At 33.0% G+C, this 6,390-nt stretch overlaps 1 protein-coding gene across 3 annotated transcripts in view; it reads right to left on the minus strand.

The window, feature by feature from the left end:
• The window catches only part of LOC131683823 (basement membrane-specific heparan sulfate proteoglycan core protein-like), a 171,344-nt gene extending 166,509 nt beyond the window's left edge, over positions 1 to 4,835 (minus strand). For all 3 annotated transcript variants that reach the window (XM_058966153.1, XM_058966155.1, XM_058966154.1), the window contains exon 1: positions 3,810 to 4,835. The gene's annotated coding sequence lies outside the window, so the exon portion shown is untranslated. The remainder of the gene's footprint in view (positions 1 to 3,809) is intronic.
• Positions 4,836 to 6,390: the final 1,555 nt, after the last annotated feature.

Consider the following 6,390-nt stretch of genomic DNA (forward strand, 5'->3'; position numbering starts at 1 on the left):
ACGTTTAAAGTTTTACACCTAGGCCTTCGCCTACGTAATGGAATAGGATGAAAAGTGCTATAACTTTGCTTTTACTGCTTTGACCTCCATAAAAAATTAAGATACTTTCTTAAGAATTTATACTTTAAGATAAAAGAATAAAAAGTTCGGCTTTTTGACCGACCTCATCATATATAAACTCTTAACGAAATGGTCCGAACCCCACTAATAGGCTCATTACCCTATATGTAAATAAGCAAATTAATTGTAGAAAAATATTAAAAGTGCCAGGACACATCATGCGGCTTAACTGGATCAAAATGTAGTGTGCCTTTTCTGTTTTCAAAAAGCGTGATATAATCGAGACAAAACCGTGATATAATCGAGGGTGATATAAACCAGTATTGATATAAACGCATAGTGATATAATCGAAACATTACTGTATTATTTTTACGTGATATTTTGGACACTAGTTATTTTATAAGTAAAACTTCACAAAACTAACCATGCCAAACGCATAAAATGCAAGATCCAAATAGAGACAAAATTATTAGATCATTTAAAAACAATAAATTTGTACTCTTAAATACAATTTAAAAGTGCATCACATCTCCCGACTCCTGTTGGAAATCGTGTAAAAGTACCACTAGAGGCGGTAACCCTGCCTCTATTTGAGAGCTCAATTGGTCAAATGAGTCATCAAAAACTCTTGATATACCAAAAGAATTCGATATTAATCAAAAATTTAAATTTAAAATTTAATATATTTGGTTTGCCGTTCATTGATACAAAATCCATAAAAAATCATATTCAGGTACGAGATGATACCGAACCATTTTTGTAAAAGGGTCATACTCAAATGACGTAGCTTTTTTCGGCGATTTTCGACTACCAATTCCCCTTTGCAAAGCGGCCAGGGATGAAAAAATAAATACGTTTTACAATTCTTTCAAATACGGCCTTTTATCAACATTTTCATTATAACAGAAAATTGCGTACACAACAAGCCCCTTTCGTGACGAGTATAGTATTAATAGTTTTGTTTTGAATTTTATATGTCATGTAGCATGAAGAGAAGAGTTCTTAGTTCACAGTCTGGCAACTGCCAATGATTCTAAGAAGCATACGTTCAACTAAATTGCTAAATTGTGTTTGATTGATTTCGAAGAGAATATTTAACTCTGCTACCAAACTAAACCAACTAGTTAGCAAGATTTGTTAACTAATGTAGCAAGTTAAATCCACATACAAAATGATTTCGTTTTGGAGGAGTGAGCGTGAGATTTTGAACGTCGCTTCCTGAACGTAATCATTTTATTTTTATTTTTGAACTATTTTCTAGAATTAGTTCTTGTAAAATGTATTAAGGTGTGCTAACACACCAAAACAAATAAAAGAATAATTCATGTTTTTATAGGATTATGAATGTTTTCGAAACCAGCATAGCGTAAAATCCAACCAAAACCTTTATTTGAAATTTGATCCATGTTTCTCATTTGTTTTAATTTTTTTTTCCTACATGTTTTTTTAATTTTGTTAAAATTTCATTGATCTATTTTTTCAAGTTGTGGATTGTATTTGTATTTCTACAATTATAAGATTCTGTCTTTTTTATCTATTTGTATACTTTTATTTTATCCATCTTTTTACGTTCCTTACTTTTGCTTTTTTCCTATTGCTATCACTATCACTTACTTTAATTTATAGTTTTTTCTCTGTTATTTAATTTTATTCGCGATTTTTCGAGAAAATTCTGCTTTCTTTAATTTTTTTCCTATTGTTTCATATTTTGATACCCTGCTTTTTTATTTGTTTCTTTTGTCATTACATCTAATTTTTTGAATTTGTCTATTTACTACACTTATTCTTGTCATAGCCTTTTTCTATTTCCATTTTTTTCATATTATTTTGCATTTCTAAAAGCAATTTTACTTATTCAAATTCATTCCAATTTGTCTTATTGTTTAATTTTTTACCTTTCTCCTATTTTCTTCCTCATTTTCTAGTTTTTAGTTTTCCGTTTATCGTAGTTTTATTTTTTCCCATTGTTCATTTAATATAATTTTATTTATTTTTTATATCTTTTTTTTAGATTTAATTCGTTATTGTTATTTCTTCATGTTTTCCATTTAACCTATTTTGAAAATACTTTTTCAGTTGACCATTTTCCTATACGTTAACATTGAATTTTTTTGTTCCTAAAAACATTTGATTTATTTTTTCTTGACACTATGCGCACTTTTTCTTAATTTTACAATTAGTTCGTTGTTTGAATTTATTTCAAATTTCTCTTCTAGTGCTTTTTCTATTCTTTAAATAATATCCATATTATTCATTTTTTTCGTCTTAATACCTTCATTTTTGTGTTTCTATAGTATGGCTTTTTTCTACTATTTTTTGTTTTCCATTTTGTCTGTTTGCTCCCTTTTTGTTCGATACTTCCAATTTTCTTTACTTTTTCGTCTTTTCATCAATTAAATTTTCCAGATTTTCAAAATTTTCAGGCTCGTCCATTTTTTTTAAATTTATCTATGGTTATTTTATTCTTGTCTTTTATATAAACTCCTCTAGTTTTCTTAACGTTTATTTATTTTTTCTATTGCTTTAAATATGTCTTGTTTTTAATGTTAAATAAATTTTATTATTCTTGATTTATCAAGTTTTTCAGTTTTATGCATTTTTTATATTAATGCTTATATTCTTTTTAGTAGTTTTTTTTCATTTTAATTGATTCTAAAAAAATTTCTTACTTTCCTATCGATTTTTTCATTATTTTCACCATTTGTTTAATAATGTTCGACTTTTTTAATCTTCGCAATATGTTTTTCTAGTTTCCTGTTTTCTTTTATCAATTTTTTGTAGGTTTTGTTTCGGTTTTTCTCGATTAAACATTTTTTGACAATTGACATTAATTTGTTTATTTGGTTGATTTTGTTGTTTTTAGCTCTTTTGTACATTCTTTTAATATTTAGTTTTACTATTGTTTTTTTATCTTTTGCCGTTAATCACTGTTTAGTTATTTTTAATTTTTGTAATTACTGCATTTTTAATCTTGCCATTTCCTTACTTTTATAAATACTATTAACGAAAATGGCGCTTTTAAAGTCACAAAAACAGTCGAAGAGGTATTAAAAACTCCCAAAGTATAAAAAACTCTATTTTTTTCTTCATTGGCACTACAAACAAATAGAGTAAAAAATGGCACATAAATATAAAATTTGAGTGTACTATACATAATATCAGTGAACTCCAATGGATTTCAAACATTAACTTTTTTGTACTCAGGCAATACAAATTGGTAGGGGCCCGTACGTTGGACCACCCGGGCCCGTATTGTATCTCTGCGGCCCTGCGTGCATCCCACTGAGATGCTTTTTCAGTCCATTTCGCTTAGTGTTATTCATGACTGTAAATGAGCACACTTTGGGCTACTCTGTGATCAACAGCAGGAGCTGCATGAAAAAGTTCGAAACTTGAAAAAATTAGCATAAAAAGGCGCATAAAAAACTGCATGAAAAAGATTGCAGTGTATATCAAAACATCATTTGTGGCAGATATTTTAAAACCCGATATTTTACTTCAAAACTCTTACCCCCCGGCTTTTTTTCTGGCGACGTGCTTGGGCCCTTTATAATTAACACAACCGTTCCATAACAAAAATAATCCAATGTTCGTATTTTCCCAACTATCATCCTGTTCCGGTGGTTCAAAACGAGCGAAACAATTCCCAGTTGCGAAGAATTTGGAAAATTTCATCCATGTTAAAATGTGAGAAATGCTGACACCACGCAAAAGGTATGCAAGAAAATAGCAGAGGAAAAATATTCACCATTAACACCAACACCGTCGTTCTGCCACTGCAGCAACCTTAGCGATATGATTGCGAGTTACGAATTCCGACAGCACTTTCACTCTACGTGTTTTCTGCGTTTCACATACCAAACATTTATTCACTGCTGCGAGCTGCTACTATAATATCCACTCGACCAGAGAGACATTCGTTTGCATATCATGTAGTGTAACAACATCTCTAATAACAAGTTTTCATCCCTCGCCCCAAACGTTGACCACTTCCACAAGGGGGGCTGATCACTTTTTTTCCCTAGCTCCTGTATCGTATGTACACTTCAACTTTTCCAACATTTGGTTTGATTTATTTTTTTTACCACAACATCGGTTGTATGCAATTAATAAATCATTTCACGTTTACTGCAGCGGCTTTCGTTTACAACAGCAACACCGAGCGGGGCGGGTTTATGTTTCCACCATGTGCCATCGACCCACCCCACAGAGCTGGGCGCCAGGCAGTGGGTGGTAGGTAGTGGCTCACTTTCATACTGTGTTGTCGTATCAACTTCACACCAACAAGACACTTATTCCCTTCGGGGAGTTGCTGCACCAGGATTGTAGTTGCAAGTACCATACGATGCAATACACAATTAACAGCACATTTCTCAGAAACACGGCGCTAGAACGTGGCTGGAAGCACTAAATTTATTCAGGATTTTCTTCGTTTTCGGATCATTAGCACCCAGTCGGATATGGCCTGCTAGCACGTACAGGCCTCTTCTGGTCCAGTAATCCCAACTCACCGACACTGATATTCCGGAAGCACTCGGCACACGGATCCCGGCTCGGTTTGCACACACTTTCAGCCAAACTCACCAACCCGTCAGCGCCTGCAGTCCGGAATATGCATAAAATTAACTGCACCACCCAATCTCATGCCCCGTACATATCGTGACCGGAAGGGACCAGGCGAGAGGGCAAAAATACACTCACTGACCGATAAAAGGAGCAATCCAATCAGCTCAGCCCGAGCACGGATTCGCGCACGTGTCCGCTCGTCTCCAGTTCGTCATCGAAACTAATCAATCTCATTCCAGGCACGCTGGAACCCGCAGTTTAGTTTCGTCCTACAAACGCATATTTTGCCTTCGGCTTCAAGACTAACAACGGGCTACACCGCGCAGGTCTCACAACATTCCAGTACATACACACACACCTCAGTGGAAACGGAACGAGCTTTTCCATCAATTTCTCACTGAACCGGTTCCACTAAAACGATAAAGTGAGTGAACATGAAAACGTGGAGCCTGAAATGAGGGAGGTGTTTTCCAGGGGGAACTGCGCCAGAATGAACAGACACATCAGCAGCTAAATGAAAGGAAATCAAAAGAAAGTGAGCTGTGTTGTGCTTTCCTTTCGATGGTGCCTGGCGTAATACGCAACCTTCTACTGGATGTATGCATAGGTCAGGGTTAACTATATTTTCCTGTGTTGTCTTCATGTCTTCATTCATAGCTTATCACGATTTATGTGTGTACAGACTTTACTGTTCAAGCTGTAGTCTGTATCAGTAGACTTATGCTTCATCCTTCTACTCGTATTTCATATGAAAATATATAGGTGTGGAAATAAATATGCTTTAATTTTCAAGAGTCGTTTCTGAGGTCCAGGGTTGTGTTGGCATGGAAAGTCAGAATGACAATTATAATTAAAAAATAATTAATCCAAAAATGACTGCAATGGCTTAAGAGGGATACCATGAGAAACCGGCCGACCACAAAATATGACCATCTTCGATTCGAACGTAACTTTAAAGTTGTATTCGGTTTATGAATCTCCATTATTTTCTCTGACAATTGCAATATTTTAATACAAGAGCAACTTTTCAAAAGGGCGTAAACATTTCTACTTGCATTAATTTCAAAATTTTATTGTTCGATTACTGTATTTTATACAGCAAAACTTTCTGAGAACAAGTTTCAGAGAATGCATATTTATGTACGAAAAAAATATACACTGAAAAAAGTTGTGTCATTTTTTACAAAAACAAAAAATTGTGTTAAAAATTTAAATTGTAAAAAAAAACCATTTTTTCTAATTTTTTATATTTTGTCAACAAAAACCTCAAGAGAAAGGAAACATTTTGAATGTGATTGTATGATGGAGAACTTATAGGTAAAAAAAATTCTAGCGATAACTTTATACATGTTTTAAAATGTCATACTAATTGATATACAAAACTGTAATTTTTTTACAGAATATTATTTTTAGCCTCATTTTTAATCAAAATGTATTTAATAAAAATCTTGCAAAATGCGATAGTTTTCGAGATATTTGGAATTTTTTTTTCCAACAAAAACAGTTCTTTAATACAAAAACAGTTAAAGTAATCAGCAGTCATACATCGTCGCTGTTGTGTTATCTTATGACAAACGCCATTTTGGGGCAAACTGAGTTAGATATGCCACATTACTTATCTGAAAAATCTCTACAAAGTGGCATTTTCAGAATTTTGAAATTCTACTTGATTACTAAGATATAGCGAAAAACATGATGAGAAATTATTAGTTTTTTGCTTCATATCACTATATCTTCAGATTTGCTCAAGTTATATTGAAGTT

This window comes from Topomyia yanbarensis, chromosome 2, assembly GCF_030247195.1.
Source record: "Topomyia yanbarensis strain Yona2022 chromosome 2, ASM3024719v1, whole genome shotgun sequence".
Lineage (NCBI taxonomy): Eukaryota > Metazoa > Arthropoda > Insecta > Diptera > Culicidae > Topomyia > Topomyia yanbarensis.